Source organism: Ambystoma mexicanum, chromosome 6p (genome assembly GCF_040938575.1).
Source record: "Ambystoma mexicanum isolate Mex_15411 chromosome 6p, UKY_AmexF1_1, whole genome shotgun sequence".
Taxonomy (NCBI): Eukaryota; Metazoa; Chordata; class Amphibia; order Caudata; family Ambystomatidae; genus Ambystoma; species Ambystoma mexicanum.
In genome coordinates this window covers 427,856,493-427,880,107 of record NC_090935.1, presented here as the reverse complement: position 1 = coordinate 427,880,107, position 23,615 = coordinate 427,856,493, and the positions used below count along the sequence as shown (strand labels likewise).

General features: G+C 42.1%; 1 long non-coding RNA gene across 1 annotated transcript in view; it reads right to left on the bottom strand.

Moving 5' to 3' along the window:
* LOC138510932 (uncharacterized) overlaps positions 1 to 23,615 on the bottom strand; it is a 146,158-nt gene that overhangs the window by 112,329 nt on the left and 10,214 nt on the right. The window lies entirely within an intron of this gene.

Genomic DNA, 23,615 nt, shown 5'->3' with positions numbered 1-23,615 from the left:
TGGAAAGCCGAGTTGACCACTGGAACGAAAGAACCGAAGATGAGCTGAAGGAAGAGGACTGCTGCAACTCCTTGACGACCAGTGAAGCCCTGCTGCAGATCCGAATTGCCTGAAATTGCCTGAAACTCCATCGACAGAGAAGCTCTTCAAGGTTAACTTCTTCCCTTGAGTTTGGTGGGACCAACTAACTAGCTAGCCACCTATACACAGTCCCCATCTGGTCGAATTTTCATCAGAGTGCTGTTGAAAACCGGATAGCCAAAGGGAAGGAAATCAGCTTGTGGCCTTCAAGGCACTCACATCTTAAACCGTCGTCTTGCTATAGCTTTTGGGTCTGCTCAAACTGCCTGGAACAACTGCCTCAGCTACAGCTTTCTTCATTGACAAGGTTCTGTGCAAATGCGGTCCGGAAATCTTTTCGACCATCAAGAAAGTGCGTGAAACTTTCCTCAACTACGAAGGCTTTTCCTTCCCTTAACATCAGTCAAACTTTTCGCCTAACCAAATTCTTCTAAACTCTGTGGCAAAGACTTAACCGTTACCTACCAGAACTGTGCTATCCTATACAAAAGACTCTGAACCATTGACTTTGGCCCAGTCCAATTGAGAATAATTGCTGGTTGTATTTAACTGAAACCTTTTGCCCTGCCTATGAATGTATTTGGGCTGTCTATTCTTATAACCTTGTCTTTTTACCCCTTTATTAAGTATCTGAAGTGCCACTTTGCTCCCACTTCATTTTGCAGCTAAACTTGTTCATTTACTTACCCATTGTATTTTTGTGGTTTATTAGTGTGTGATATTGAGTTGCTTGTGCTAGTGTAATGTTTTCTAACTGACTGAGTAAATAAATGTATATTCTTTTACCAAGAAACCTTGAGTAAATGTATATCACTGTATTTGTTGGTCCTTTGTGTAACGTGTTCTACTGCTCACTTAAACTCTTGAGATAAGTCTGGCTGCTCAGCCATCGCTACCACTTTACTGTGTAGTACAGGCTTGTACCAAAGGTGAAATTGTGCTTGCACTTGTAGTCCTAATTACCTGTAGTGTTCCCAAAGGCTACTGCAGGTGATTCTGCCTAACACAGACCACAAGTGCGGGGGGTGCCAAGAGGCAGTGTGGGTATGCAGCTGGACAGTCGGGGACCTTGGCCCCAGTTCAGAGGGTTGCCAGGCGAACAGTGCATGTAACAGGCTCGTCAAGGGAGAGGAAGAGAGAAGGCAGAAGCAAAGAGGTCTTGAGGTGCTTCCAGAACCAGAGACGGTTCTGCTCAAGTTTCAGAGAGGTAGGGAGGCTGTTCCAGAGGAAGGCAACAGCCGAAGAAAGAGACTGCTCCAACTTTTTGCTTGGAGAAGCGTCTGACCCTCAACCAGTTGGAGGTGGAGGAGTGAAGAGCTTGAGTAGGAAGATATTATGGTAGCGAGACATAGAGGTGTTGCGGTCCCAGGCTTCAGAAAGCATTGTGGGCAATGCAGAGGGTCTTGAACTTGATCCTTGCCGTCACTGGGAGCCAATGGAGAGATTTCAGTGCTGGAGAGATAGGATCCCTGTGCTTGAGTCCAAGGACACGTCTTGGAGTCATGTTCTGGATGAGTTGTAGAGGATGGAGAATAGAGGCAGCTAGATTGAGAAAGAGGCTGTTGCAGTAGTCCAGCCTACAGAGAACCAGAGCTCTGGAGACAGTGAGTTGCTAGGGGAAAGTGAGGAAGGGAGAATACCTCTGAGGAGATGCAGCTGGTAGTTTGACTTCTGAGAGACGTTAGAGATGTGAGGAGAGAAGAAGAGTGTGGAGTCGAAGATGATCCTGAGGTTCTTTGCCTCACAGTAATGCATAGGAAGAGGGCCCAGAGTGGGCGGCCAGAGTGTAAGAGGAAAGGACGGTGCTGGTGAGCCGATGAGGAGGATCTCTGTCTTACTGGCATTAAGGCATAGATCATTGGCGGCACACCAATGAGAGAGGGAGACGAGGTGGCTGAGGGGAGCCTGAAAGCGAACTGAGTGTCACCCACATAGAACTGAAAGTTGGAGCACAGAGCAGCTATGCAGTGAGAGAGAGCTGTCAGGTATTGATTGAACAGCCAAGGAGAAAGATTAGACTCTTGGGGAACACCACAGGTAGAGAGAGAGATAGAGGAGAGGAAGGACCCAAGTTGGACCTGGGAGGGTCGGTCAGAGAGAAAGGAGGTCAGCTAGGCCAGGGCCTGATCAATGATACTCAGGTTATCACAGAGCTAGTTGAGCAGGATGGCGTGGTTGACAGTATCAAAAGCAGAAGACAGATCGAGGAGAATGAGGACAGAGGGATGGTTGGTGTCAAGGTTTGAGAGCAGGTCTTCACGGAAGCTCAGGAGTGCAGTTTCCATGCTTCTGGCCACTCTGAAGCCAGACTGATGGTCACGCAGAAAACCAACAGATTCAGTGTGAAGGTTAAGCTGGGATATGGCCAGCTTTTAGAAGGGTTTGCCCAGAAAAGCAGTAATGGAGATCGGGCGATAGTTAGCCGGACAGAGGGATCATAATCATTGATGCGACTCATGTTCCAAACTGAAGTGCTTTTATGTGCTTAGCAATGCTATTTTTAACAAACCTACTGGTTTCTTTTTTAATCAAACACAGAAGGGTATAGGACTTCATGGATCCTGATGGAATTCATATCAGTGACTGGCAGGCAGCCTACCTACCCACTGCCCCTGTGCAATAAGTGCTCAATACCCTGAGATATCTTACTGGCTGTCTTTAATGCCCCTATATCAGGCTTGGCCCAAGCATAGCACAATGAAATCCTTCCACATACAGGTGCAGTGGGCTTGGCTGTTGTAGTGTCCCAAAGATAACAGCCACAGAGGTATACAATCGAAAGCGGACCCTTAGTCCAGTGGCAGTCCACAAGTATCAGAATGCCTTACAACCCAAGCAATCTATGCTGTGATGTTTACTTTCAATTTGCAATAGCTACTACTGTCGTAATGAAATATCATCAGCCAATACAGGTATTTTATAAGTAAGTCCTTTAATCCAGTTAGACTGAAGTTACAGAGCGGGACCCACTGGCTCCCACCAGCCAGGTTACATATCTCCAACAGCAACACTCTCACACTCATACATCAACATTCTCTCTCCTTCAACACTCTCCCTGACATCATATATCGCTCTGAAATGTTTCACTCTGGCCCTCCTCATGGGGTCCACTCCCTGTGCCTTCTTGTCAGGCAAAAAATGTTGTGGGCATCTTCGACTCCAATGTCTACTTCTCCACTCACATCACAGACCTCTCGAAGAAGGCCCACGATCAGCTGCACCTCCTCAGAAAAATTCTTCTTTTTCTTTCTTTCCCCTATAAGTTCAATGTCTCCAGAGCCTTGGTTCTCTCTTGGCTGGACTACTGCAACTCTATCTTAACCTGCCTTCCACTACTCTCCACCCTCTGCAACTAATCCAGTCCAGGACCTCGAGACTTGTCCTTGGCCTCTTGCTCAGGTATCGCATCTCTGCAGAACTGAAATCTCTCCACTAGCTCCTAGTAGCTGCAAGGATCAAGTTTAAGACCCTCTGTATTGTCCACAAGGCTGTCTGGGGTCGAGCCCACATTACATCCAACTCTCTCTACCTAAACATTTTCCTTTGCAAGCCCTTCACTCAGCTGCCTCTTATGCTCTGACTGTCAGACACTTCTTCAGGCAGAGCGTTGGAGGTAGATCTCTCTCCTCTGCAGCTGCCTCCCCCAAGAATTACCTCACTGCCCCTCTCAAACTCGAGCCACCTCAGGCTCTGGATGCAGCTCAAGACCTTTCTTTTCGCCTCTGGTTTCTCTCTTGCTTTCCCTTGCTGACCACCTGTCTGCCACGCTAGTTGGTTGCCTGGCTACCCTCTGAACTCAAAGGGGACCAGGCTTCCTCCACGAGTTGCAGGCACCTGCACTGCCTCCAGGCCTCTGCACACTTAGAGGCTGTATCTGTTAACCGTACACCCCCCTTTTTTTGTACTTCCCATAGCTGGCTCCCCCGGCTGCACTTAGAGGATTTGCTGCCCTGATCGTACTTACCTTTCTCCCCCCCTGGCACTTCTCCCCTCCCCCTGCACTTACACAGTCTGAATGACTCAAGGCCTAATATGATCATTTGTTTCATCCTCCCTCTGTCTCCCCACCTTGTCTTATTGCACCTAGAAACACTTGTGTGCAGGCACGTTATAAATGACTCATTATATGAAATCATATCATGAATTCCAGACGAGCTTGCATTCATCCATCCATCAGGCACAGCAAAATACAACAACTACCAAGCCTTGCTCACATTATTTAGTAGTTGCAGGGTCAATCACAATAGTTACGCAGCATGAAGCCCCACTTGCATTATGTCACAAGTGGAAAAATTCACAAAAGGTACCCATACTTAACCCGTGGTCATATTATATGTCAAGCAGAGGCATTCACAAATGTTACCCATCAGAAAGTGCTTGTCACATTACATGGCAGTCGGTGACTAATGGGTACATAGTATTTTGGCAATAAAAGCAACAAAAACTCCTTGCCATTTGCGGAATATGTAGTGCTGCATTCCAGGAATTTCTTGGACATCATTTCTTTCTTCCTTGAGCATAAATAATTGCTTTTTTGCGTTAAATTACTTAATTGGACAACGTAATTTAAGTCTGGGCTAATAAACTGAATTGGAAGATGTTGATTTTCTTAAAACGTTCTGATAAAATTAAGGAAAAATGTTATGATAAAAGTTTGATTCAAAACTAAAAATTACAATAAAATAAAAATAAAAAAAAAATTACTTAATTTGATTTGTGCCATGAACCTATATTGCTGCACTTGTAGTCACACTTTCACTCATGCCATTGAATAAGTAGGTTTATGTGCGCTTACATGGCAACTGTTCCTTTTTTTAGTCAGTCCAAAAGGAATGACCCATGAGGCCTGGGTGTCAGGTGTATGAAAAGAAGTTTCACCAATGTATTGTGCCACTTAAAATTGTGCTGTCAGGTACAAAGCTCCCGACTCGGTCTGTATAGTAGAGAGGGCTGGCGGAAAGGAAGAGCAGTCGTGCAGTGGTCATGCAGAACAGATCAGCCATGCAGGACAGCGCAGCCCTAGAGGGTGTGCATGAACTGCGGCAGAACTGCAATATGTGGACACACTCTTGTGGGAGAAAATGGGGAGAACATGGAGGACTGCAAGGGGGTGCAGGTGGCATCGAGAGGTAGGTGGGAGAAAGCTCCTGGAGTGTTGCTTACAGGGGATGGCAGAGCCAAAACCCGGCCCTTCAAGCAAAATGCTCCCTGACACCCTTAGCATAGCAATGTGTGTGTGAGAGAGGAGAGAGAAAGGGCAATAATGTGAGAGTGGAGAGAGTGTGGGAGTAAGTGAGATATGAAAAAGGATGACAAAGAGATAGGGGGAGAGTTAAGGAGAACTGAGTGAGAGAGGGAACATGGACATGAAGAAAGGCAAAGGCATACAATATGGTGAGCAGGTGGTAGAGAGAAGATGCAGGAGGGACATAGAGGCAGAAATGGTACCATAGGGAGAGCGAGAGAGAAAGCGATGAAGAGGGGCAAGACAGAAAGACAAAGAGAGTGGGAGAAACGGGGAGTCCTGTTCTTCCTTGTTACAGTACTTACTCTATGAGGTCCCATCTTAATGACCAGGATGTTTTTTATTTAATATTCCTAGTGACTAGCACATATAATTCTCAGAAATTCCCTCATTTCTATCCAAGCCTGTATAACAAACACATACCCGAAACTCAATCCCCCAAAGATGGAATCCGTCCTACTTGGTCACCCATGGTCACCCATGTAAGCAGGATATCAATCAAGGTTTACTAAATGACATGCCCCTGGCATCCTCACATGACGCCAAATCACCAGGTTCACTATAGACAACATCTTCTTATTCACACAAAATATCATCAAAAATACCAGTTTACCCTCCCTCAGATGCCAAAACACTCCCTTCCATCTTGAGATCTACAGTCCAGGCCCAGGTAATCAACGTTATCAGTGAGGAAATGACATTTCCACTGATGCATTTGGTCCCTCTTAAGCCACTCAACATGGAATGGCATGACTCGTACCAGTCAACAGGAAATTAAACCACATTTCACCCAATCCAGGGGAGCTGCACTGGCTTCTTCACAGAGCCAGTATACGGGTTTCATTACCAATAATGAAACCACTGCTTGGACACCTGTCTACCTTGCTGCAAAACGTGGTTGCTATGATGCACTACACTCTCGTAGGAGCCAGTCCATCACTAGACTCAAGTAAAAAAAAAAACAAATGCCACACCTGGAAAAAAAACAGGAAACAGGATTTCTCTTGCTATGATCATGCCAACTGCAACAACAGATGGGTGACAATGCGGACTAAGACACTGATCTTGTAGTTTAGGAAGAAATACACAACCTTGCTCTTCAGTCAATACCCAGGTTTTACCACAGCTTCTTGCATTTATATATCACATTCCTCACCCATGGCTGCAACATACTATCTCACAGAGTGTAACCCTGGTCGTATGTCATATTTTCCCCCTCATGAACACGCACAGTACTCTGGCACTTCCTAGCTAGATTTGCACTGTATAACATACCAAATGCAAAACCAAATACAAGCGCCTTGTATATGATCTGACTATGCATTATATGCTGTGAGTAAAAGAGAATACCATGCCCCTGCTTTGGAAGGGATAGATTTACTTAGGCATGAGATGGCATTAGATGACAACATGTCTGAGTAGCTGGGAATGTGAAGGCATTCCATTACAATTGACTATGCAATATTCATATTAAATCTGATAGTCCTGACGCTGTCAATGTTTGTTTTCTAAAGTGATCGTACAAACCCTTAATTGAAAGGAAAAATATATGGTATTTTGTGATTTCTTTATTTCATAATTAACATCATAGCATAGGTCAGGGGTCTACAACCATTAGTTATCCATATGTTTGGGACTACAGCTCCCATCAGCCCTAGACAGCCTGATCAATGGTGAGGGATCATGGGAGTTAGAGTCCAACACAACCGGAGAGCTGCAGGTTTCAGACTAGAAAAGGGAGCTGTGTTCTACAATGCTTTGCACTCCATTTAATAAACGGAAAAAACTGGCAAACACACTTGTACAGATGCATCATAAGCATATGTACCTATATTAAAATGGTGTGCTGTGATATTTTGATATACCCTTAATAATGTAATAGTTCATTTTCAGCATTGCAGAACATTGACACATTTTGTATATTTGAAAAAACGAATACCACATGAATTAAAGTTCACCTTAATCTATGGCTGTAACTTGAAACAGCACCAGCATTGAGCAACATGTTTTCAGAGGTTCCAGACCATGACAAGGCAAACCGCTATAATTAGAAGGAAAAAAAATGCAAGTGCATCTGCAAACAGGCCAGCTCAGAACTATAAACAACATCTACCAATCTCCACAAAGCAGTGGCAGCTTGCATCGATCCTGCAATGTGAATCATAACACAACAATTCAAAAAGGTCACTAGCCACTAACAAAGGATTGCTGAAGCAGACATCTTCAAAAATAAAGGCCATCTATGGTTCACACAGCACATCATTTCAAGGAAATCTCACAGACTCTTCATAAGCCTGAAGCAAGACTGAATAAATAGATGTTGAACACGGGCATGCATGAGCACAAAACAGTGGTAACAGTCTCTACATGATGGTCTTCAGGATACTGCCAGCCGTGGGAATAGGAGGGGGTACAGGAGCTGGTTAGGGGACCCTGATTGTCTCTGCCTGGGGAGGGCCCCAGAGTATCGGGCAAGAGACAGCTCCACAGAAAGTATTGGGTCCTTAGTGACGTCCACCACCTGCAGAAGGTCTCCTGCCTTCAGCTTCTAAATGACTGGGGGGTCCTGTACAATGTCACTGGAAACGAGGGGGTTGTTGGATCACCATGGGCCTGTATCTTCACAGATTGGATAATGGTGGGCAGGAGTGCAGTATCACTTGTAGCTGGTTGGATGTACTGTTGTCTCTTCCTGAGTTCACAGGCCAGGCTCACGTACCCCTTCAATGTTTTCTTCTTTGCCATCCTCCTCCCTGTCATGCTCGTTCTGAAGGTTATCAAGGATCCACTTTTAATGAATGTAAAACATTAGTAGACAAATCACACGTGAAGATATATGAAAATGACTCCCTTCCTATTGAGATGCATATCTCAGCACTATTTGTATTCCCCTGAGTGCTCATTTGAGGGGTTAGGTTAATTGACAGGAATGATAATAACAGTCATGCTTGTATGGGTGTAGAAGCATTTAGGAAAGTGTTGTGAGGCATAAAGGGTAATTCACATGAGGTGGTGAGGCAGTCACACCATGCTAGGCTTCTGTCCTTTGACCTTACTGTTTCTTGTCCTGTTAGTCAAGTTGCACCCTCAGATAGACATGTCAATTTTTTACACGGGTAAGTGCCATCACCATCCTACTTTTGGAGGTCCTGGTAATATCCCCCGAAAACATGTTGTCATGACACTATTGCCTGTCCAACAGTGTCCATCCCATCCTGTAGGGTGGTGGGATTGTATTCTCTAGCCTGCTTCACAGGATGACACCAAGATACAAAACAATGATCTCAGTAGTTTAGGTCCCAGGACTGAATAAGTCATAGAAACCCATTCATAAAATGCAAATATATATTAGCTGTTTGTAGCCAGTAGGAGTGTACATGTGCAATGGCAGAGATAGACCATACCTTCTCTATACATGGGGAAATTGTACTGTTACTAACATGACATTCAATGCACAATACTACTATGGCCAAATGTAACAGTAACATTTGTTTAATTTTCCTCTCTCCTGTGTCTCCCCATACATGGCAGGTGACACATTAGGGAAAACCATTTTCTTTGCTTACAAACTGAGCTCTAAGGTGCTTAGGTGCTTAGGTGCTTACAGTGCAGGTGACAGAGGCTATAGTATTCAAAGAGTTCAGTAGTCAAGTCACATGTTATGAAAATCATCCACATTTGATAGAGTGTGAACATCGTATAAGTGTGATAAATTGACACCTGCAAACACAGGGCAGGCTCGCACACATTTGCAGGGGTCCTTAAGCGCAGTGAGGCCCTTGGTACAAATGTGTCAGGCAGAGAGGCCTGTCTTGTTTCAACAGCAGTTCACCCCAATAGTCCCTAGGTACTGTTAGGGGGCCAAGATTGCCTCTGCCTTGGAACACCTGCCTTCACCTCACAACTGGAGGAAAGGACTGCTCTCCCAAGAGAGTCCAGTGATTCAACCCCTCCAAGACTGAATTCCTACCCCTCACCAACAATACTGAACACCCAAACATGAAGACCTGGCTATCAACCATGAACTCTGAGGGCTTGACACCTGAACACACCTCCTGTGCAAGTCCCTCTGGTTCCAAAACACATATAGCTAAGAAAACTGAATCTGCCAAAAAAAAATCAGATGCTGCTCATAAACACTTACTGGAATTCGGCAATGATCAGCCCTGCCAAATTTGTAAATTCTGTAACAACAATAATAGACACCTACCTAACACTTGGAAACAAGCTCCAAATTATGATATGTGGGGACCTAAACAACACTTGGTTCGAGAGAGACGATCTGACGTTGAATCAAAAGCTTAAAACTTTTGAAAAACTGTCAGGAGATGCCAAATTATGGCACACGGCAATGAAGATCCGAAACTGTATACTGCTTAACGGACAGGTTCAAGGAGATGTACCTGCCAATACAACCTGGCACCAAAATCAAACAAAGAAAGCATTAGATTACATCTGGACCTCTCATAATCTATTTAAAAAAGTCACACAACTAAAGGTGACCCAAGCCTTCAACAGCGACCACAATCCAGTGAAGCTGACTTGGCAAACGAGTGAGCAGTCACATTTGGCCAAATATGACAACGAGATTTGGTCCAATGCAACTGGAACACGTCTTCGGATCAACGGACAGCAGATTTCTCAACTCACTGCTATGTTCGACCAAATCACAGTCGGAAAAGACACAAACTACGTGCCACTGTTAAGCAAATTCATGGTGAAAACGACCTCAAAAGGGATAGCCAGCCATCATCACCAACATAAATTTAGTAAACAGCTAGTGAAGGGAAAAAAAACATTGCAGCAAGACAACAGAAAACTGAAGAAATCAAACCATCCTAACCAGGACGAGCAGTTGCGCCTTCGACGACAACCTTATCGAAATTGGGTCAAAGCGTTCTCCATCCAAAGAGATCAAGAACGAGCAGAAACCATGCTAGATCTATTTCAAAAATATAACTCGAGGGAAATCTGGGCCATGCTGAACGCAGATAACACCAAAAGCAACCAAGTGCTGATTAATGAAGTAGCTCCCCAGCATTGGGAATCACATTTCTCTGAATTATTTAATGATGATGCCAACAAAAAGGAAATTAAGCTTGAAACACCAGCTGTCCGATGGAACGTAACTGAGTCTCGCACTGACATCACAAACGCAATTATGCAACTAAAGAATTCAAGAGCCCAAGGACCCGATAACATCTCAAATATGATGCTTAAAAAAGAACCAGAGCGGTGGGCACAGTTTATCGAGAAACTATTTGAGAAAATAGAAACTACCCAAGAATTACCTTCCTCGTGGCGAACAGCAGTGGTAGTGCCAATTCACAAAAAGGGACCCAGAGCTGACCCGGCAAACTATCGCCCGATAGCTTTGCTAGATACAATTGGGAAATTATGCGCTTCATTCTTACAAAAAAAAACTGTCAGCTTGGGCTAAACAAGAAAAGATCGGTGATTGTCGGCAAACAGGTTTCACTAAAGGCGTGGGCACTGAAGTAAATCTACTACTATTAAACCTTCTAAAACTAGCCTCGCTAAAAGGTCAGAAACCTCTCTTCATAGCATTTGTGGACATGCAGCAAGCCTTCGATAAAATAAACCGAAACCTCCTATGGCAAAAGCTCACACAATGGGAATGCCCTCCACAAATACTGAATCCGATTAGAGCATTACATGAAGAAACATCGGTTCGGATTCGAACTAATCAGAATGGAGATCTGACACACTCAATCCCGACGTCAAAAGGTGTTAAACAAGGATGCCCGCTGGCTGCATTGCTATTCAAATTATTCATCTCCGATATACCTATTGAGCTAAAAGAAGTAAGATGTTTCCCACCGAGAATAAATGACCAAGAACTAAATTGTATCTTATATGCAGACGATATTGTCTTGGCTGACCAGACAGCAATAGGACTACAATGGCTGCTGACTAAATTAAACAGCTATCTCATAAAGAATATGCTTGAGATCAACACAGCCAAAACCAAAATCATAAAAATGAAGAACACAATAGGTCAGAAATCAAACCACTTTAAATGGTATGTGGCAGACGAGGAAATCGAAACAACAACGTCGATACGTTACCTCGGAATCATTTACAGTACTTCCATCAGAGAATGACCATGGTACCAGGATCTGCGAAACAGAATGTTAACATACGCCCTACAAGGACTGAAAATTCACAATGAATACGGAAAATGTTCTGTTCGACCGGTACTAACATTCTATCTAAATAAAGTACTACCTGCAATCACATTTGGAGCCGAATGTGCATGGAACCTTGACTTTAAAGTATGGGATGCCCTAGAAGGGTTGTTTTGGCGCAAAGCCCTACGTTTACCCAGATACGTTTCGATGATGAGCCTGCGATACGAACTGGGAATAAATTCCTTATACAATTCAACAATCTGGAAAGCTTGTGCACTTCTACGCAAAATAAGAGAACATCCTGGAGAACCAGCGTACAAAATACTCAAACAAGATACAGCCAGCCCAAACTCACAGATTCTAAAGGAGTGGACTTATAAAGTAGACCAAATAATGACGACCGCTGACATCGAAATAGAGTCCTTGCAACTCCACCCGCAGATTGTCAAAAAACATCTTCAATGGTGGGGATGGATTCAGAATAGCGAAAAAAGAGCACTCCTTAAATGTACACTCCCGTCAGGACCCGCACCAAATAGACTAAATGTACAGCCGAAATACTTACTCAAATGTCCATCGCGTCACCACCGAGATCATTTTTTGCGAATGCAACTAAATCCACTGCAAACAATTGAAATGAGATGGATGAGAAAAAACCTGGATCAAAAAGATGACTTATGCAGACATTGCAATAAAGATACGGAATCACTTTATCATCTGATCATAAACTGCGATGCAATCTCGAGTCAAAGGACCCTACATCTAGACTTTTGCTTTCCAATAAATCGAAATAGAGAAGACTGGTAGTCGCGTGTGACAGCTGGTCCCAATATGAAAATAACCTGCGCGATAAATAATTTCTTAGACACAATCTTGAAAGAATAATAGAAGTTCCAAATGTTAAACCCTTGAACCCAAGTCACACGTGCTTAGGAAGACTTTAACCCTCAATGATGAATACTAACCACATAGAGATTCTGTGATAAAAGTTTGAATAAACTAAAAGATCACAAAAAAATAATAATAATTTCAATTCCTCCTTATTTATAAATATTGTAAAGAAGGATTCCCAACTTGAAAAGTTCACACATCTGAATCTCTGAATCTTATAGTCAGAATCTCTTGACCTCTTTGGCTGAAAATAATAGGAAACATAAAAAATACACTAATCCAAATAGATTTCCCCATTTTGATGAGGTTGTTCAACAAAAGAAAAGAGATGATAAAATGAACTCAAATGATATTATAGTTAAGAAAGTAAAGAAAACATAAAAATGGGCTCAAAACTCATAAATGCACTCTCTTACAACACAGTTTATGGGAAATGCACTAATTTCCGAGTAAAGCTCCACCATTTTGGACTGTGACAAATAACCTCAACTGACCTAACAACCTTGAGCCCAGATTCAACCCATAACTCAGGGAGCCTGGATTATTCATTTTGAAAACACATACGGTGGCAATAATTTGAAGGTTCCTTATGGAGTTAACTTGCAGTGATGACTGGCATATACATTTCTCTAGAGAGGATATCTTATACATTATTCAGAAAAATAATTCATCAACGGCATCTGGGCCAGACAAATTGTCAAATGTGACCTCTGTTGTAAATCTGAGTAGGTTTTCATCTACTTTAGAAGATCTATTTAAGAAAATGGTATTACTTCAAAGCACTCCACAATCATGGAAGACCTCCTATGTAATTCCAATCTTTAAGAAGAGTGATAGGCTTAATTTGGCCAACTACAGGCTATCTCCCTTTTAGAAGCAGGATTTTTTCAACTCCCATTCTAAAGAATTGTAAATTGGGCAATATCCTCAGATATGTGATATGAAAATCAAGCAGGATTTAGAAAATCAGTAGGGATCACCCAAAATAGCTTTACACTGTATCATTTTCTCCAACTAGCTCAAACCTCTAAATGCCCAATCTATGTGCCAAATTAGAGACCTCACGTTGGTGTTTAACTGTGTTAATCGTTTAACATTATGCTCTAAAGAACAGGGTTTGGGCTGTCCTCCAGCTCTATTAAATCTCCTGGTTCACCTTCATGATGGTAAAAAAAAATCAGGCTAGATTTTACAGAGAAGGAAACTGCTCATGATACATATAGAAGAGTTATGGTCTGCATCAAGGGTGTGTCTCTGTTATGCTTACCTGGTATCCACAGGGACGCCACCCAGCCAGGTTACTCGCTGGTATGCTTCTCAGCTTTGCCCTGATGTGGTCTGCAGGGAAGGTTCTGCCTGAAAATACAGGAGGACTGTGTTCAAGACTAACCGACTGGGGTACGTATCCTCGCTCCACCCCCGTATGATGTCAGTCCCTCTTGCGCCCTCTCCTCACCTTGTGGTAGAATTAGGCATGTTCTCCGTCCTGCCTTCTTTGCAGGGGCGCGTTGTCTTTCATTGGGCGAGTGCGGTCCAGTTACTTCACTGACGCCGGCCCGTTTGATATTGTTCAGGTAGGTCTTATTGCTGTTCTTTAGTTTTGTTGCTATCTTGCATGCCTTTCTTTGTTTAAAATGTCTCTTTTTTCTCCCTTAGGTATGCAGAGCTTCAGTGCGGTGAACTGGCTTGGTTGAGCCCCACTGGTAAATGATGGCGTATTAAGAGCGCTATCACGCGGTAAGTAAGCGCTATGCGCTGCGCTTCGAAGTCTTGCCTTTGCTAATCTTTGTTTTCCTTCCTTGTAGGTCTTCATTGTGTTCTTCAGCGCAAGTGGAATGTCCGGAGTGTTGCCAGCCGATAGGCGACCAGCCAGGTAAGCCTTTTGAGCAGTTCGTAATTTGTAAATGTCTCTACTGCTTTCTTTAATGTTGCCTCTATCTTCCTCTTTCAGGTTGTTCTGTCCGGGAGGCGTGCAGATTCGAGGAAGCTGTTCTCAGTAGCTGCAAGTGTTTAAAGATGAAGACTGCAGGTAAAATGCTGCTGCTAATGATGTTCCTTTTGTCTCCTTGCAGGTTCTGCTTCTCAGAGGTTCGAGGGAATAGCTGGACACGGTGAGCGTCACGTTGCAAGCTGCAAAGTAACACGAAGCATGTTGTCTTGCTCGGGTGTGGTTTAAATAGCCCCAACAAAATAGTCCAGCTAAAGTAGTCCCTGGGCTACCACACCCAAAACACTAGACCGCATAGCTTGTTTTTTTAGGAACCAAGCTATGTGAATGTCTCCATGTTGGCTGACAATACATTAAAGTAGTTCCGAAGCACATTGTTTTTCATGGTGTATGAGCCTGGCACCATAGGCGCCAGGACTGGCCCCATGAAGGCTTTTGAAAAGGATGCCAGGCTCTAGAGGCCCGAGTCCTGACTCCACCTGGCCAATGGGTTTGCCAGAGGGTGCTTTGGGCGAGGGTCGTGACAGTCTCAGCCCCTTTTCTGTGTAATGCATATATTTTAGATCTGGGCCATTATCTTACGTTAGATACATTTTTCACTCCACTATTAGGTTCTTTATCAATCCTTTATATGCTATATGCAGATGATATTTTACTATTTGATTGGACCCCATAGGGCTCCAACATATTTTAGTAGCACTCTCCAGTTATCTAAAGAACCTGATCCTAGAAATAAATATATTGTAAACTAAGGTAATGTGTTTGAAACACCTGAGTGCTAAGAATACTAGATTCAGGAGGCTCCTGGATGGGGTTGCTCAGGAATGTGTGGATACTTTTAAATATTTGGGAGTAGAAGTTAGAGCTAAAAGGCAATCTAAAGGTGATTTAAAAAAAATATATATATATATATATAAATATTCAGTGAAAAAACGTTGTTAAAGGGACGTTATGGTTAAGTTGCGCTATTAAAAACCTATGAAATTCAGTGAAAAAAACTTTGTTAAAGGGACGTTATGGTTAAGTTGCGCTACTAAAAACCTATGAAATTCAGTGAAAAAAACTTTGTTAAAGGGACGTTATGGTTCAAAGTAAAACCGAAAAACCCCTGAAATTCGGCAGTTATGGTAAGATAAGCAACCATAACTCGCGCCACCGTGCACTGCTAACACTAACACCCAGGAAATCAAAGATGACATCACAAATGTCATTGATGACATCACTGATGACATCACATGTCTGGCTCCCCCTTTTTTTCCTTTACTGACATATCTAGGCCACATGGTTTTGCTCAGTAACAGTCAAGGGGCCTCATTACGACCCTGGCGCTAAGGGATTACCGGTACCGGTACTGGAAATCCCTTAGCGCCTGATTACAAGGTCCCTTTGCGGGTTCCCACCTTAACGGCTGGTTTTACCAGCCATTAAGGATTGGACCCGCAAAGGGACCTTGGTGCTAATTATGGTACCTTCACAGTACGCAAAACTCTAATAAGAAAGCAGTTATCATTTCACTATTCAACATAGCAAGATTATGAATATTACACCTTCATCATGTATTCTGCACACACTGCCTATGTTTCTGCATAAGTTGCTTAGTATACTTGATAGAACTTCATAATAGAATGCTATTTATATCAATGCATTGCTTAATGTACTAATTAGCTCATGATATTTATCCCAATGATCCTTGACAGTTTTTGGTCAGCATTATAAGAATCCCTTGTACAGAGTTTTCATGAAAAGTAAATGCACATGTGATGTCATCAGTGATGAAATCAATGACATTTGTGATGTCATCTTTGATGTCCTGGGTGTTAGTGTTAGCAGTGCACAGTGGCGCGAGTTATGGTTGCTTATCTTACCATAACTGCCGAATTTCAGGGGTTTTTCGGTTTTACTTTGAACCATAACGTCCCTTTAACAAAGTTTTTTCACTGAATTTCATAGGGTTTTACCATAACGTCCCTTTAACAAAGTTTTTTCACTGAATTTCATAGGTTTTTAGTAGCACAACTTAACCATAATATCCCTGACTTCATATACATGTAACATAGAACATACTGAACCCCCACGTAGTGATTTTGATGTCCGCGGACTACCGCCATGTCCGCGGACATACCGAGAATCTGAGTGTGGTGAATGTACATTTAAATAGTGTGCCCCATTTTCCCTTTGAAGTTGGCTCTGAAAAGAGCCGTTTTTTGGGGTTTTTTACAGATGCTTGACAGACACCTGTTATTTTGTATTTTTTTTCTTGTTTTTTTTCTTACTTTACTCCTAAAATCTTCACATAACCTTCTCCAAAGCAACCCTTACATTCCAAAATAAAAGGCATTTCCCGTAAAAGATAAAGAGATGCCATCTTCTTTAAAATTAACAGTATTACTGGCATCAATATTCTCATTATTACAGAAGAACATACCAGCTCTAAGCATGAAGGCACACATGTCTCGGTTGATGACACACCTAGCAATGTTTTGCTGAGGACAAAAAACTGAACTATTGTCCCATATTGCCCTAGGTAGTAATCCAGAAAAAATTACTTTCACATTTGGAAGGATCTTCATTAGGGCTTGAACCAAGCGTTCCAAATCAGCCAACAAAGTAGGGGCACTGACGTTGCCCAAATGGAAAGCACCATAGTGCAAAACTACCACATGCGGACTGTTCATCGTGGCCATATCCTCACAAACTTGGACAATTCCCTGTACATTGCAATCAGGCACAGTGCTCCACACCACCTCCACTCTTTTCACATCAAAGTTCTTTTCAACATGCCTGCATCGAGCGTACTGTTGTAAACCATGCACAAACATATCTCCAAGCACTAACACCCTAACTTTCTCTACTTCTGCCATCTTCACCACACACAGTCTCTTTCAACACAAATCCACAACCTCGACATCTGATTGGCTAATCCGTACAGTCTTCTTTCCATGTTGGATTTGCTGGAAAACCCTGGATGTAGCACGCCCTGTCCACGGACAGCCGCGGTGTCCGCGGACCGCGTAACTCTTCGACACCCCTTCTACCATTTCCACTTTACTCTCTGTGCCATTCCCTCATTGCATACAGCTAAGCAGTCACACAATACGAAGAACGTCCTCAGAACACCCACATTTTGTTTATTTTCGAACATTTCAGGACAATTATCATTTCATTATTCAACATATTAACATTACAAATATTATACTTTCATCTTGTACGCTGCACACAATGCTGTGTTTCTCCATTAGTAGCTCAGTATACTAGATAGAACCCCATAATACAATGCTATTTATATCAATGCATCGTTCAAAGCACTAATTACGGTATGATATTTATTGCAATGATCCTTGACACTTTTTTCGCAACATTATAATAAAAATCCCTAGTACACAAATTTCATGAAAAGTAAATGCACATGTGATGTCATCAGTGATGTCATCAATGACATTTGCGATGTCCTTGGTGTTAGTCTTAGCAGTGCACGGTGGTGGCGCAAGTTATGGTTGCTTAGCTTACCATAACTGGTGAATTTCAGGGGTTTTTCGGCTTTACTTGGAACCATAACATCCCTTAAACAAACTTTTTTTATTAGCACACAAACAATATACAAAGATGTAGTGTAAACAGCAAGTTCTCACAGATGGCTTTACACAGAATGTTGCAAAGTAAGCATTTATGCTCGTTCACAGTGAAGGTCAGCTGCTTCCATTTTTTTCTCGCGGCCCGGAGAGGCCAACGACGCCCAGTATAAGGTTCTATTTTTTTTTTACCTTGACAGACAGAGATTGTGCTGAAACACTTCTTTTGAAGAAGTGTAGTAAATACGTAAGACACAATAAAGATTAAATTTCTGAAATGAAACAACTTTTGTATATTATATCACTTTGAGAAAGATCTTTGGCGCACGCAGAGTCGTATTTTGGGCCTGCACTACACTTGGACAATGGAAAATGCAATTATAATGTAAATAAACCTTTAGATTATTTTATACCGGAATATAATAACAATAGCGTGGCATTAAAGCCCGGTCAAGTTGTACTTGTTCGTTCAATGTGGCATATTGTTTTCTACCGCACAATATCACCGCCAAATTGATCCCCTGTTGTTTTGAGGGCTCTGAAAAAGGCAGATGACACAGGGTGGGTTAATAGAAATAATTTAACCGGTCTGTAGCCGATCAAGTGCTCTACTCGCTGTGCAACCTCATTGTAGCTGGTCAAGTGGCACAGCGAGTAGAGTGCTCGCTTTGACATCCGTGCACAGCTTGCTAACGCGGGTTCGAATCCCGGCATGGCCTAATAAATAAAATTAATATTTTTAATAAAGATCGGCTGGTGAGACTAATTTATGTTTTTTAAAACAGGTATGTTGCCCCATTTTGCCAATGTCATGATTTTCAGACTCCAGCGGATGGATTTTTCAACTGCCAGGTGCAGCTCCATGTAAGCAACTTCATGACCCTCACCATTTTATGGGACAATCACCAAGGACCAATATCCCCTTACGCAGTACTAGCGGCTAGAAGCAACATACCAACCATTATGGTGGTCTAATGCCTCATTGTTGGAGCAACCTTCCGATTATCAGTGCGACCATTTACTGCTTTTATCATAAACCAACAGCCTATCTACCGCAAAGGAACAGCGCGTGGCTCAAAATAAACTTTTGCTGATCGACAGCAGAGACAATTGCAAATCTCTGAATAGTCACTAAACATTTCATGTGAAGTAAATGTACTTTACCAAATGTACAATCATGCTGTTTACTTTTAAACCACAGTTTCATATTCCGAATTGTGGCGCACTGTGTTCTAAGCTGATCTTACACCCTCTGTACCGCAAAGGAACATCGCGTGGCTCAACATGAACTTTTGCGGATCGACAAAAAAAAGACAAATGCAAATCGCTGAATATTCTCTAAACATTTGATGTCAAATAAATGTACTTTACAAAATTTACAATCTTGCTGTTTGCTTTTAAATCACAGTTTCATATTCCGAATGGTGGCGCGCTGTGTTGTGACATAATGTGTGTTGTCTTCCGGGTTCTGTGTAAAGTCGAGTAGGACTGCAGACGACTGGGCGCGTTTGATGACGCATCTGTAACGTCACGCAGAGGGGCGGGGAATATGAATGCTTTCCTAATGTCAGGCTTAGGGGCGGAAGATATGATTTACTGTCGCAAAAGCAAGTCAGCCAGGTCAATAGCGCCAGTCATAGGATTATCACATAATGTCGACGCACACCAGCCTGATTTATCATTTCTTTAGTGGACAAAAAGTCGGGTGAGGCCCATAGGAAATTGTACTATCAGCGGACAAAAGGAGGGTTCGTAGAACACTTTCAACCTGACAACGAACAATACAAACAACGTTCTCAGAACACCCCCATTGTGTGTAATTGCAACCATTTCGGGACACCGCGAGTGTTCTTAGAACACATTCAACTTGACAGATTACAATACGGACAGCGTCCTCAGGACACCCCCAGCTTGTGTGTTTACGAACATTTAAATACACCGCGAGTGTTTTTAGCTCAATTTTACCTTCCTTGCGAACAAAAAGGACACATACTCCGTCCTCTGAACACCCCACCATTTAGTTTATTTACAAAATGTCAGAACAGCCATGTTTTCCGCGGACAAATCGAACACAACAAAAGAGTACAGCACATAAAAAAACAAAACATTGAACCTATCTCATACTCCCCCACCCTCCCCAAACACTCTTACACACCAACACACTCCACTAAATACAATTTTTAATCCAAGTTTCACCGCGCTGACGCGGTCGACGGCGAATACAAGATGGCGGGCGCCACAGAAAATCTGACGCACTCCACGCCCCACGCCCCATGCCATCCAATCAACGAACACGTTGCATGTCCGCGGACATGACGCAAGCCCATGGGCCAATCGGGGTGCTGTCCGCGAAGCGAACAGGGAAGTCCATCCGCGAAGCGAACACAGATATCACTCATTTTTTTGCCTTACATTTTGGTCATTTTAAAAAAAATACTGGACGGATTTACACCAAATTTGCAAAAGCACGCTTTTGAGACCAAGCCGCCGCTCCTGCTGCAAATTTGGTGTAAATCCGTCCAGCGGTTCGGGCTGTAGCCATGCGCAAAGTTTTTTCCCATTATGTCTATAGGAAAAAACAAAAGTTTTGGGACCCCCCCTATAACTTTGCCCCCCTGGACCAAACCTCTCCAAAGTTTGTAAAATAATTGAGACTGGGCCATATACTTTATTTGCAGAGTTTAGTGAGGATTCGTCCAGAGGGAGCGAAGTTATAAGCCACCCAAAAAGTGCTCTTCCTATGGAAACACCAACTTGTCCATGTAATATATGTATATATATACATAAAATCAGGAACAATACTTTATGCATCTTAGCTAAAGACAGTGGATCAGCAATTTGACATAGTCTGCATGATGTCTATGTTAAACTTTTATGACGCTAAAATTGTATTGTGCATAGTTTTTGGAACTGAATCACTATACTTGAAAATGAACTGGAATAACGCCTGTGTGTGTCATCAGAGTTTAAATCTACCTCAAGGTTTCCCAATCACAGTTATTAGATATGAAATGGGGCTCATATCTTTACAAGTTCCAGTTGACTGGAAAACATAGCAATTATTACAGAAGATACTGAATTCACCCTTGAATTCACTATTAGCTGACATAAAATAATGCAGGTTATCTTCTGTGAGACACTAAACACATGGGCTTCATATTGTTCGATGATACTATTGTCACTTGAGGCTGACAAACAATACATTATTGTCAATCCTGACAAGATTAAAAAGAAATTATGGATACACAATTGGATTTTAATTAGACAACATCTTCTGTCATATTGATTCTTCATGCAAAGACGGAACCATAGAACTCCAAATATAGAGATTATTTAATATGCGTTCTTGATAAAAGAGTCAGTATGAATTTAATGAGATATTAATGTAACCTTGTTCTAACAAATGAAATCAAAGTAGCACAACTTAATATACCAAGATGTGAAAGACAATGCAGATTTGGTCTTTCCCACTTTGAGACATTATATCACTGGTATATTGAATGTCAGAGTTTGTCGGCCTCAACATATAAATTATTTAGGCATGTTTTTCATAATGGACAAAATCTTGCTACAGACCAGTTTTGGTGTAGAATATTATTAGAGAATTTAACCTCTTTGTCCATTGTGGTTTTACATTTTTTTTTAAATTCAATTTTAAATGTTTTATTTCTGTAGATGTAATTAATTATATTAATGTTGTCAATTGATATTAGGGATGTTATGTGTGTTTAGTTCAAAGGATTAATTCTGTGTGATTAAGTATATTATGTCTTCTTTTTTGTGTAAGGTTTTATGTATAACTAATTTACAAATAATAATTTTTTAAAAAGTTACAACTAATTGCACAGTTACTACTGATTAAACAGTTGCTGAGTGTACAGATACTAATGTGCCTTCAATATGTAAAATGTGACACTTAAAAATAATATGCATTCTGTTTTAAAGTTAACCTACAATCCATATGTGCATTTAACAAAAACTGCATTTGAAAATGTAGCTGTATTTTCGCTGGATTTACATTGCATACTGGTCGATCTTTCTGTAGCTTTTGGCAGCCTCATCTCTTCACACCTCTGCTGCCTCATCTCTTTATCTCTTCATGTCTTCATCTATCTCGAATTGCACTCTGATTGTTGCTCTCCTTATATGTTTCATTAACTGGCCCAAAATTGCCTAGATAACTTTTGACCTGCATATGTTTTATTAATGGAGAGTGAAGGGGTAGTTTGGCAACATGGCAGGCCCTTCCTTCTGGAGCTTGTTTATGTAAACAATAGTCACAAATTCACATGCTAAGTTAGAGGTTTGGGATTTTGGAGGAAAAGCATGTCTAATGAAACTCCTGGCTTTCATTCAGTCTCCATCAAAATATGTGGTTCACTTTTGACAAACATTAAACTCAGTTTTCTAGTACAGGGATCAGAAATTCAAATTAGCACATGGACATAGTTATTGACCTCCTCCTAGCCAATCAGAATGTTTGGCTTCAATGCAGTCAATGTATTCTGTTTTTGACTGCATTCGAGGCATCCTGTCTTTAGAAGCAGACAGGGAAACAACAAAGCAATTTCCAGGCAATATTTTGTTTCAGCAGGACAATTCCTCACTTGGAGTACCTTTTATTTTTTGCAGCAACATGCTATTTAACACACAAAAGAGAAAGCATTGGAAAATGCTTCCAGTTTCTTATAGAGAAACTGTTTACTTTTATATGTCACTTAATGCATGCTCATGTGCACCTGTGCCAGTTCAACCAAATTGCAATTAAAATACTTAATTTATAAAGACTATGGGCCTCATTACGACCTTTGCGCTCCCGGAATGAAGGGGGCCGGTACAGGACCGGCCCACTTCATTCCGACAGCGTGTATTATGAGGTTCCCTTCGCGGGACCCGGATCAGACATCTGGTGAAACCAGACGTCTTTTCCGGGTCCCGCGAGGAAAAGAGGGAGGTAACAATGGGACATTGCAGGAACCCCGTAAAGGAACCCGGTTTGGAGGCAGCCATGGAGCTATTAGCTCCATGGCTGCCTCCAAACTCGTAAGGAGGCCCTATGTTATTTAAATATTACAAAATAAAATCACATTTAATTTAGTAGCTCAGTTTTGTCTATTTACTTTACTCACTGTTAAAGCACCATTTTTAACTTCACCAGACAATCTCCAAAACATGAATTGCTACTATCCTCATGTGCTAATAGCCTTATAAACCTTGGGAGAAGTCATTTTCATTTGCGATAATGACCCTTTCCAACTCATGGCCGTTTGCTTCGCCATCACTTGACAGCGGGTCATTATCCAGAGATAACAACTCCTCCCTCAGTCTATAAGCCTATAATATTCCCATTCTACAGTGTAGGGGGTTACAGTAACACATTTCTCTCTTCCATCTAATTCTCCCACCAGGCGTGTATGTATATATGCATGTATGTATTATTTATGGGTTTATGGAAAGCATGAACCTAACCAGGAAGCAAGAAAATGCTGTACACAGACGACACACACAGTGGTTGTGGGGCTACAGTGGTGGCTGCTCACACCTGCCAGCATCAAAGACACATGTGCAGTTATTCCTAGTTTTGTACACCAAATAAGTGTGACATGTTGATGCTTACCCTATGTCAATATTGTCATTGTCGAATACATCTAACAGTATAAATGGATCAACATTCCCACCAGCATTACTTTCAGCTCAATATGCCCAGTAACACGTCTTCTTGTTTATTT